Source organism: Ambystoma mexicanum, chromosome 2p (genome assembly GCF_040938575.1).
Source record: "Ambystoma mexicanum isolate Mex_15411 chromosome 2p, UKY_AmexF1_1, whole genome shotgun sequence".
NCBI classification, from domain to species: domain Eukaryota; kingdom Metazoa; phylum Chordata; class Amphibia; order Caudata; family Ambystomatidae; genus Ambystoma; species Ambystoma mexicanum.
In genome coordinates, this window is record NC_090923.1 from 529,481,854 (window position 1) to 529,494,146 (window position 12,293).

Sequence of the window (12,293 nt, forward strand, 5' to 3'; positions counted from 1 at the left end):
TATCAGGGGGGCACAAAATAATCCGGATATACGACTTCCTACTTACTAACACGTTTTCCACCCCCCTGGCAGTGAGGTGCAAATCGGAGGACGACTTGGGAGCCCCTTTCTCATACGCACAGTGGGCAGGGGTATTGGTATACCATAAGAAAGTGTCACGAAATGCGAGATTACAATTGATACCCCTGCAGATCATACACACAGCATATATGACACCCAAGCGCATTTCACGGTTCCTAGGTGCAACGGAACAAGTATGCTCCAGGTGCAGAGCAAAGGAAGCGGGCATGCTCGCTACGTTTTGGATGTGTCCAGTAGTGGTACGATACTGGTGGGAGGTAGCGAACAGAATGAAGAGAGAGGGGGCCTGGTGTTCAATGTGGAGCCCCAGCGCCTGGAATTTTTGGGCCGTGTCCTGCACCCTAAAGAGGCAAAACACATCACCGAATTGAAGGATTTGGCATATATATTGGCTAAACGTAGAATCGCCATGGCATGGAAGTCACCCTGGGGTCCCGACATAGAGGAATGGTGGCGGGACATGAAGAAGTGGCCTTTAGCTGAAAGAAATGCTGTGGAAGGGAGCGGTACAGCTTAGTCAAGGAGAAAACATAACAGGGATCACGGCCTGGGAAGAGGTGCTACAAGGCCTGTTCGAAGGAGAGACAAGGTAGTCGGAGAATGTTGCTGAATCCTAGACCAAGCCAGAGGAATCCAGTCTTGTTAAGTTAGTCTTATCAATAGTGATAACATGGCCACCTTGCAGGGTTTTGGACAGACGTGTGGAGAGGGAATTGTAAGGAAGGGGCGAGTAAGTTGGGGATGGGGAGGAGGGTGGTGAGTAGAGTAATGTAGTATTGCGATTTGAATATTATTGACACTGTATGCGGCTTTGCCTTGGAACGGTTTTATTGTTGGTTTGTTGTGTTTATAAGAAAACAAATAAAACATAATTACAACAAAAGAAATTGCACAAAGTTTTATTTAGAAAAGTGGCTTTGAGAAATGTCAATTTCAAATGGGTTACAACAGTCTTTGGGCATTGCATACATTTTCGCCTGTGCAGTTCCAGCAATGTTCACTTTATAGCGACATCCGCGTCATATGTCTCGGGTTGTCTGTCAGGCGAGAAAGTAACTACGTGCATTTTCCAGGTGCACCGTTTCTTGGTATTTGAATAACAACACAACACACATGACTAAACCAAGGTAACTTTTCAGCATTTCTTGCTTTAGATTCAAGCCGTCTCCACTTTTCATAATTCCTTTTTACAACACACGCCTAACACTGCACATGCACTGTCCCAATACCACACACACACACACACACACACACTAACAATGGCATGTGGCACTTAAAGGTGCTAACTAGGCATAATGCAATTTGGAATGACTATGCTATCTGAACATGGAGATAACTGGCTTTACAGCGATAACTATTGGAATGCTGGCCTTGAACTAACTGGACATTATAGAATCTGGTACTGTTCTTGTAATTGGACATACTAGTGGGCAAAATTGAATATGACAGTGATATACTTATTGGGCTTAATAGAATTTAAATATACTGCTATGTGGCCATAGCTGATCATGGCTGTTCTTAATTATCTGCGCATAAATTAACCCGATACTGCCATGCTAATGCTAATTGGTCAGAATGGCATCTACCTCTGCTTTGCTAACTACACATATCCTTGCCAATGTTTGAATAGCTTAAAATGGATGGACATGATGCAAACACTTGGGATTTGAATACCCAGGGCTTTCATTGCATTTCCTGGTGTGTCACATTAATGCATGGCATATGAGAACCAAACTATAATATGTTGTTAGCTGACCAATGATGGTCCTTCATGGGCATATGATGGGAATAACTGACAAATGGTGGAAGTACTTGGAGATGACGCCTGTTGGTTTAATCGGTGCCTGTTTCACTTTTCACTAGTTAACCTCAGATCACAAATTAAACTTTGGTCATTGTAATGTGGTGGGTAGTTCCTCTAAAGCTATGGTTTGCTCTTCTAATAATCCATGGCCCAGTATGCCGAATGGAACCTCATCAAAAGCTGGTGCGTTATTACTCTCCAGACTATCAGAGCAGGGATTGGGCACTCTGGGTCAGTTTACATTTAGGAACTGCAGATATACATCTGCAAAAAAATTTTTTATTTTCTGATCCATGTTTACGATTGGTGCTTTTTGTTTTCCAATTCCCCAGGAGTGACCACGATCTGGTATCCTTATTTGTAGAATATTACACTGAGAAATATATGTATACCCCTCCCCTCATGCAACCCACATCCCATCCCCAACCTCTGCGAGAATAGAATTATTACACCTCACCATGCAGAAATTGCTGAAATGGGCGAAGGTTGAAAAAAATATCTGACAAATGTGTTAGTGTCTGCTTAATCTTACTAATCTGAGCATAGATATTGCAACCTTGGAAGCCTACAATATCATAATGGAAAAAGCGAGATTGCATTTAATGTATCGATCTATTAATAGTTACCGTAATTGGTACAATAAGGATTGTTAGAAGAAAAGGAAATATCCATTATTAAAAACTATGAAGGATCCAATCAGAAATAAGGACAGATTGGCTAAACTGAGTTTAAAACCAGCAAAACATTTATGAAAACATTAGGCTTAGCAAAATCTAGAAGCAGCTGCAAAAAATAAATGCATTTTTGGAAGATGGTATCCAGTAGGATTGGGGTATCCGCCAATGTTGACTATTTATTTTGTATTTATTTGCAGTTTATTTTATTTTTTAAAATATTTTATTTTTGTTGGCAGAGGCATACAGAGAGCACACATTTCAGGGAAATAATTTACATGCATTAAGTACATATAGTGATACAGTAGTCAAAAGTAGTCATCCTGCCAGAGGCAGGTAAATGCAAAGACAAACCGGTTGAGTTACAATACACCGCTAGACGGGAGTACCTTTCTACTGGCCCACTGATGAGCCGCTCTCAGACGCACTCACTTCCTGGATGTTAAGGTAACTGTTGAATGCAGTCCAGATGTTCTTAGGGCGAGAGCGAGTGGGGAGAATGTTAATATATTCCTCCTCGCAGTTCCGGGACCAGGTAAGTAAGTTCAACCATTTCTGGAATGTGGGGGAGAGGGATATTTCCAGTTTTGAAGTATGCACTTCTTGGCCACCATACAGCTTATATTCAGAAATGTAGCCATGCCCTTAATATTCTTAGCTTTCCTCACCCCAAATAGCACCCCAAGAGGTCCGGGTCAATAGCACTCTCACTAATCTCTGACAATGGGACTCATTACAAATCAGGCGGTCCGGAAATAACGGTGGCCGTTGTTTCCGGACCGCCTGATCCCGACTCCTGCAGGCGGGAGGTGATGTTCCCGCCAGGTTTGACCTGGCGGGTTTAACACCGCCCGCCTGCAGGCAGACGAGGCAACACCGGCAGCATCTCGTAATGCTGCCGGTGTTTCCATGATCCCCATTCCCATTGAGTCCCATAGGACTCAATGGGAATGGGAATTAACACCATTCCGCCTTCGTGATTCCCGGAAAACCGGGGTTGTAATGCCCCGGTAATTCCGGGAATCACGGAGGCGGAATGGTAATACGAGTCCGGCATTAACCAGGCGGTTTTACCGCCTCGGTTACCGCCGGACTCGTAATGAGGCCCAATGTCATTAGTATTTTTTCCCAAAATTCTCCAAGTTTATGGCATGTCCAAAACATGTGTAAGTGGTCTACCTTTTCCATTTTACAGCGGGGGCAAGTGTGCGAGCCAGTGTGAGCAAATTGGGAAATACTAAAGGGGTGTAATGCAGCCTCTTCAGTAGCTTAAATTGCATGGCGCGGTAGCGGAAGTTGAGGGAGACTGCTGGTGTGCGTGCACATTTCCCCCCATATATGATCGGAGACCTCAAGGCCCAGTTCCTCCACCCCAGATGATTGGGATGGGGCGTTTGTTAGGAGCAGCTTATATTGTGCAGAGACAATGCTCCGGACGCCTCCCGAGTTAGCTATATACGCAAGCCCTGGGGAGTCGGGGGTGCTCATAGGGGAAGTCGGGCCATGCAGCACAGAAGGCAGCACGGAATCTGTAGTATTGCAGGAGTGCTAGGGCCGACCCAGAATGGCCCGGCTTCCAAGTCTGTGGGTTTATAATCTGCCCGTCAGGGTAGAAATCTGTCAGAGCCCGATAGCTCAGGTTACTCCAATGCTGTGATCGAGCTGCATCGTGCTTGGGCTCCAACCCGGGAAACCCCCACGTGGGAAGCCACTTGTAATAGGGGTGCTGATCCGCTGCCAGCCCAAAGAGGCGGCCCCATGCGTGTACGGTGGTGCCAACTGGGTCTATGGGGGATTCTGGTATGTATTGTCTAGTAAAATGAGTGTCATTACATTAACGTTGTCAGCAGCAAGTGTTTCCAGTTTGACATGCGGGCGGGGTGGGAGGGGTCCCTGGGTTACAATGGGAGGCATATTGGGTCTGTGCCGCTAGCCAGTATAGTGTCAAATCGGGGGCGGTGAATCCACCTCTCTCATATGGAAGGGTCATGCCAGACCATTTCTTGCATACTGCGTCCGAATGCCACAAAAACTGCGCACATTTTATGTAGTTTCGCAACATATGTTCCCCCTGGCCAAATGGGTATGTTAGAGAAAGTGTATAAGAACTTGGGTAGCAACACCATTTTGATGAGTGAAAGCTTCCCAGCCAGTGACAACGGGAGAGAGCACCAGCGAGTCATTTTGGTTTCAGCAAGCTTTGCCACCGCCGTGTAATTGTCAGTGAGGAGAGTGTCCTTGGTAAGGGATATGTGAACCCCCAAGTATTTAATCCCATTGGGAGACCAGTGGAGTGGGTATTCGGTGGCCGGTTGTTGGGTGGAACTAGTGAGTGGGAAAATCTCAGATTTGGTGTAGTTAATGGTGAATCCTGAGTGAGTACTGATTCGTGTGATGTCACATAGTATTGGGTCTAGGGTGCCTGATGGGTCCCTTACGTAAAGTAAGACATCATCCGCATACAGGGATATGATCTCAGGAGTGTCTTTTAGACAAATCCCCCGGTGGGCGTGACATGTTCTAATGTGGTCTGCCATGGGCTCTATTGCTAGAGCAAAGAGAATAGGGGAGAATGGGCAGCCCTGGCGGGTACCTCTGGAGAGCAGGATCAGGGATGATGTTAGAGAGTTGACCCGCACCCTGGCTACTGGGGAGGTGTATAGTAATTTGATATAATTGATCATGTTAGGGCCTATGCCCATCGTTTCCAGCACCATCCACATGTATCTCCAGGATACCATAACAAACGCCTTTTGGGGTCCAATGTGACCGCGACCGCATTTGAGCCCTGGTCTATCCGTGACATGACCTTCAATAGCCGCCTGATGTTATGGGAAGTGGATCTACCAGGTACGAAGCCAGCCTGATCCTTGTGGACCATTTAAGTCATTACTGGGAGAAAGCGGTTTGCTATTACTTTAGCAAAGATCTTTGTGTCTAGATTCATCAGTGAGAGGGGTCTATAGGATCTGCATTCTTCACTGGGCGGGCTTACCAGGTTTAAGTAGCACCGTTATGGTGGCTTCGCGCATGCTCGGAGGGACTCTTCCCACACCTCTAAGAGCTTGGGGGCCAATAGGGCACTGTGCTCCTGGTAAAATTCAGCTGCGAGTCTATCAGGGCCAGGAGCCTTGCCCTTGGGGAGATCTGAGATAGAAGAGACTATCTCATCAAGGCGGGGCGTCTAGTTGGTCCCTTGTGGCAGTGGAGATACTAGCTGTGGGTATACGGGCATGGAGATCCCTCATAAACTGTTTGCTATGCTCCGGGGGCTGGGAGTAGAGGTCCGTGTAGAACTTGGTGAAAATGTTTGAGTATCTGCTGGTCTGACCATTGTGTGGTGCCCTGTTTGTCTTTGTTGCAGGTGATCTGGGCCTGTCCCCATTTCCCCCTCGTCAGGGTAGCCAGTGTTTTGCCAGGTCTCTCTCCCTCCCCATACTTTCGCGCAGCAAGTGGGCGGCTGAGGTATTGAACTTCCCTGGTGGCGTGCATATTAAATAGCTGGAGTTCCTCGCTAATGAGGGCAAGGGTAGTGGCGGTCAGCTGATGTTGAACATTTCTGCTCTAGATCACGCAGTCTGGACTCAGAACGGCTAACGTCGGCCCTAATGGTCTTTAGAACCCCGGCTTCCTTGGATATGGACATCCCTCTAATATAAGCCTTAAAGGCTTGCATCCCAATGGTGGTGGGATGGGGGGCGTTATGCTCAAATAAGGACTCAATGTCCGCAAGGATATCGGCTTTAAACACAACATCGTGCAGTGCAGCGGATTTGAATTGCCAAGTGTTAAATGTTGAACTGGGGATTCCCAGTTCCACCGCCAGGGTGACCGGGGCATGATCCGAAAGAGTACGGTTCAGTATCTGTGCTCCCTCAATCCTCCCCATTATTCCACTTGACACCAAGATTAAGTCAATACTGGCGGAGCTGTCATGTACGGAGAAATAGTGGGTATATTCACACGACTGTGGGTGCAAGAGTCTCCAGGCGTTGTGGATAGCAAGAGTTTGGGAGTGTAGTAGCCTGCGGGCCAGGTTTGTGTCCAGTATGAAATTCATGTCACCTCCCCAGATTTGGATTCCCATGTATCCCAGTAGTATAGAGACCACACTATCCACGAAATCGGGATTATCCACGTTAGGACCATATGTGTTTACCAGGAGGTATTCTCTGTTAACGATTGTGCAGTGCAGTATGACATACCGGCCATCGGGTCGAAATAATTCTTGTGCATTACAAATTTGATGGATTTATGAATCATTGTTAGGACACCTCTGGCCCGGATGGAGTAGGAGGTGTAGTACCTGTTTGGTCCCCAGGATGTCGCCATGTTCTTTGCAAGGGGACCCTCAGAGTGTGTTTCCTGTAGGAGTAATATCTTGCAGCCGTGTCTATGGGCATAGACCGTTACCTAGCGGGCTTTGGTGTGATTACTGAGGCCATGGACATTCAAGGACATTATGGTAGTGGGCATTTTAAAAGACTAGGGCACATCCCAGCTTTGGCAATGTCCTACATAACTGCTGTCAGTGTTTTCAATCCGGGGGTACCCGGGTGTAATATGGTATGTCCGTCTGCCCCTGCCATTTTTAAAATAAACCCCCAACCCGAGGGTGTTCCCATCCACCCCCCCCCCCCCGCCAATAAACCGACACTCCTTTTAGAACAGAGGTCAGTGGGTAGAACCCAACAGGGGCCAACAATCATCATCAACAACAAACTCAAGACAATCATTGCAACTGAAGTGGGGCTCGCTGTTGCTGTGTGGTCGACATTTTTAAACAAAGAAAGGGACAGCATATGCTGTTCAGCATAGGTTTCTGCGGGGTATGTATTATTTGCATGGCCCCTGCCACCAGTAAGCATAGCAGAGCAGGATTAGATCGGAGTATTGGTTGGCACATGTGGCCGGCTCAGGGCGCTAGGGAAGGAAGATAGTGTCTGTGGGCCAAGTGCCGACCAATGGCACAAGTGTTTGTACCAGGGAGCCATATTTGCTGAGTTAGCAATACAACATTGCCAACATCACATTATGAACAAGGATCACAAAGCAGATTGGGTACCAGAAGGTGAGACAAGTTGTGATTAGTCAGCATCAACGTGGCCCCCTCCTGGGTCACGGAGAGGTATTTGCGACTCAATAAACTTCACCGCTTCGTCCGGCACAGTGAAGAAGTATAAGTTTTCCATTATAGGTGATTTTGAGCCGCGCTGGAAACCGTATTGCATAAGGGACGTTACACTCTCTAAGCAGTTTTTTGACGCCGAGGAACAGGCGCCTCTCCTGCTGCACGCCTACTGAAAAGTCAGGGAAGATCCTGATGGTGTGGGCTTCCAAGCGCAGGTCCCCCTTCTCACGTGATAGGCGAAGAATGAGGTTTCTGTCCCGGTAATTGAGAATTCTGGCGATGATGGGCCTGGGGAAGTCGCCCGGTTTGGGGCATAGTGATAAGGCCCGGTGAGCTCCCTCAACCATAAAGTATGGTGATAAGGCCGGGTTACCCAGACGACCTTTAAGTAGGTTCTCAACAGTGTCTTCCATACGCCCTTTGAGGGCGTTCTCCGGGATCCCGACAATTCAGAGGTTATTCCTACCAGAGCGAGACTCCAAGTCATCGCATTTTGCCCTTACACTCTTCATATCACTAGTCAGGGAGGCCACCGTGTTCTGGAGTGTATGTATTTCATTTTCATTTACAGAGATTTTGTTTTCAGCATCGGTGATCCTAGTCCCTGCCTGGTCAACTCAGGTCTTGAGTGAGGTGACATTGGCATTAAGGTTGTCCAGTTTCTTATGGAAGGAGGCAAAGTTCTTCGCCATTGATTCCATCATTGTGGTGAGATCTGGTACCAGTGCGCTAGAGTGAGGATCAGGCTCGGGTTCGTCCTGAGAGGATGATGTGTGACTCGCCTCAACCCTCGGGACAGGCTTAGTAAACTTATCCATGGCTCCCCCCTTGCCTGCTCCTCGGGATCGATTAGACATTGCAAGTATAGGATCGGATGCAGCAGTGTTCCACAGGTGGAGCTGGAGGGGAGATAGATGGCAAGGGCGCCAGGCAGATAGATGGTCTCTAGACACTGTCCCCAGTGCTAACAGGGTGGTTGGGTGATGGTAGCAGCGGATAGAAGCGGCAAGGCTGCAGCGGGCAGCGGGGCAAGGGGCCGTCCAGAGGCCAAGAGGGGGCAAGCGACAGCTATCGAGAGGTAGTGTTACTTTAGCCAAGCTGTAATGTGATGCCTCACTCCCATGCAGAGGCAGTAGATTCTGCACTAGTTAAGGTGAGCTGGACCCTCCCCCAGCCACCGCAAGAGGGGGTCAGTAGCCCACTGCCCGTCACGTGAAGGGGCTACAGGGGTCCTGGGGCTGCGGCGAGAGGATAAGCCGCAGACCTGAGTGGGACCTGGCAGTGCCAGGTAGTAAAGTGTCTATTGCGGCCAGGATGGGCATATGTAGGCAGATGTCTCAGGTTGCGGCAGCAGGGGCTTATATGGCCCAGTCCTGAACAGATGCTGTGGCGAGGCGCAGGGATATCAAGTGCGTACCCTGTTAGTTCAGTGTATGCGCCAGGGGGATCCAACGAGGGGTCACGGATGTAAAAAAACAGTACAGGGCCTTTCTATGTTTTCCCCGCTCCTCACCTGTCTCTCGTGCGTCAGTTCAGGCACACTGGATGCAGCACTGGGACAGCGGCTGGGCTCCAGCCCCGAGGCTCCATGGCGCTCACCTGTCACTGATGGGCCCAGCCCCGGGATCGGAGGGGCTGGGGCGCACTCCAGCATGAGCCCTCGTAATGGCCCCGGCCCAACGCAGCAGCACACCGCGCGCCCCGCCGAAGACAGCAGCAGTGGGCAGGGCCGGGGCCGCCGGGGTCCCGCTGGGTTCCAATCTCTCCGTCGGGGGACCCGGAAGGTGGGGATTCCGGGTAATGATGAGGCAGCTGCAGCGCAAGCCACGGTCACAGGAGACCAGTCACAGGAAGCCGGGGGCAGAGCGCGCGCAGAGGCCGGAGTGAACGCAGAGCTGGGCCGCCACTGCAGTCATTGTAATTCAGTCTCTGGTGTCCGATTTAACTCGAAACTTCCCAGATGCAGTCAGGTAGATATAGTCTGCAGATACGTAGTAGCTTGTGTGATGCCGACGTGGCAAACCGCAGATGTGAGCGGTTTTGAGTCTACACCACACAGAGCTCGAGAGCTAAGCAGCCATCTTGGGCTGCTCCACAGCCGACCAATTATTTGCATTTTTAAAGCGCTCACACAGCCCGGGGGCATCGAGGCGCTGTTAAAGGAATATGTCTTAGTTGCATATTTATAACGCACCTAATACCCAGAGATTTCTAAGCGCGGACCCGGGATCGAACCTGTGTTGCTTCGTGTCGTCTCATTTCCAAGGCGAGCACTTTGCCGCTGAGCAATCCTCCCAGGACAGTGTATTCCCACTGGCCAAAGCATCATTTTACCCAGCTATATAATCTTCTCACTCAAGACCGAAATTCTGTCAGCTAACAAAATGAACTTCGAATCAGCCTTTTCTGATCCAACATCGATGCAATTTACTGTTGAGGAAGTAAGGGGCGGCCTGTTCTCACCCAGAGTCCAGATCTGATCGCATTAGTCGTTGGGTGCCTGCATTCATTAAGATTCTTAGTGCACTAATAGCTAATAATTGAATTCTGTATAGCTGGAAGGAGTTTGTAATAATACCTTTCTTTAAGAAAGGTGACAGACTGAACCCAAGAGACCACCACCCAATTGTGCTAATAGATTCCTCAGCAAAATGGCTGGGCAGGGTGGTCTACAATGGTATAAATGAATGTACATGGCGTATGAAATAAGGATCATTCTAATAGGTGTGTCATTGTACGAGACCTCAATCATGTGTTGAAGAGCGAAGTACGTTTTAGGAGCTTTCTGAAGGTCAGGTAGAAGTTGTATGAGAAACATTTTGGTTTCAGAGAAGGAGTAGGAACTGTTGAACAGGTCCTTAACTTCAGGCTGATTTTGTACACATAATATATGTCCTGTGATACATGCCCAATCTACTTTGGGTTTATGGACCCGAGTTCGGCATTCAACAATGTGAACATGCAAAAAGTGAGGTATATTTTGCATTTGCTTAGCCACTCTTAATCCCGTTCATTTCACTACATATCAACCTTATTGCTATGTTGAGATTGGACAACAAGGGCAAGAGTACCCCATCATTCTGTTTGTTGCATGGAGCAAGGCATGCAAACATGTGTGTCCTGTTCCCTATAGACCAGTCCACCACTGAAAGCTACTACTATGCCTCATGATGTGTTAGGATAAAAAAACACATTTTCTTAAAAATCATTATTTGATATAAGTTTCCAGTGTACAAAGTATTTCCTTTTTAGTTTGGGCTATTAGATGGTGCTTTAGCGCCACATATAACCAACACTATTTTGAGTACAGATGGGGAGAAATTGCATATAAGGCGGGACACAAAGCGTGTAGGTGTTTGGTTATTTGCTCCCCCATTGACTGCCCATAGGCATGCCTAGTCTGGTGGGCATTCCCATACCCGTTCCTGCCCCTCCCCACCCAAAACACCTCCTCATGGGAATTCTTTGAGCTTTCTCTATTTATGCCTCACCATCAAACTTTGCACTCAAAGTGCCTGCCAGTGTTTCCTCAAAGCAGTCTTCTGAGAGTTAATTGGATTTGTAAATGCTGTTCTGGTGTAATAAAAATGTGTTAACCAGATCTCCCTTCAGCCACTCGATTCATAAGCACTATGCATGTACCGCACGGAAGTTCTGTTACAAACCAACATTGGCAAAGCCAACAGTTTTGGCTTGTGGAACAGTATTCAGCATTTGCTAGGTGCAGCTATTAGATATCCAGTTACTCGCACCATTTTGCACCTTCTACCATCAATGGCCAGTTTATTACTGTGCTCTAACACCTTGAAGCGTCTTTGTGTGAGGTCGAATTACCAATAAAATGTCTCAGACCAAATAACCAGACAGACTCAAAGAAGATGGTAAAATACTGCTTTTAGCTCAATGAAGGAAAACAGGGTTAATCGTCATTCATCAAACCGATGCATGCAGGATTGTGTGTTCTTGATTATACTCTGCTTATATAATGCTAGATGCGTCATCTATGACCCAAACCTATTGAGGGATGGGATTGAATTAAGGGAGCATGTCTACATATAGAATGCATGAATGTTAGTCTGTCATTGGCGGACCCTTGTCTTTAGGACACGCCCTCAGCTACTTCTACATGCATAGTATACTGATTACAGCAGGGAATATGGCAGTCAAATAGTAATTTGCAACATTCTATGTAAACGTGCATGGCAGGCATTTCTGATTGGTTGGCAACCCAAATCAAACCTTGGACATTCGGCTCGCTAGCAGCACGTACATAGAAATGAAACCCAGGTGCCTTGAGATATGTCGGCTCTCCCCTTGTTTTCCCAATTAGTTTACCTTCTCTCATCGGTAGGCCTCATGCCAGCATCCTCTGTTTGAAGATCGACCTTGCCAGTCTGCACTGTCCCGGAACATTCAAGGGCGTTTAGGCACACCATTATCTTAGTTTCAAGCCTAATGAATAGCCCTTGTTTGCAAGCTTCTCGTCACGTGTTAAGAGAGCACAAATGTGTCAATTTCGACAGTGTATTTAACACTATTTGATTCAATTACACTGGGTGCAGTTGCTCCTCTTGGCCTTTAGAGACTTGCTCACTCTATCCCA

At 47.8% G+C, this 12,293-nt stretch overlaps 1 protein-coding gene across 3 annotated transcripts in view; it reads left to right on the top strand.

Moving 5' to 3' along the window:
* CFAP92 (cilia and flagella associated protein 92 (putative)) overlaps positions 1–12,293 on the top strand; it is a 1,690,090-nt gene that overhangs the window by 149,360 nt on the left and 1,528,437 nt on the right. The window lies entirely within an intron of this gene.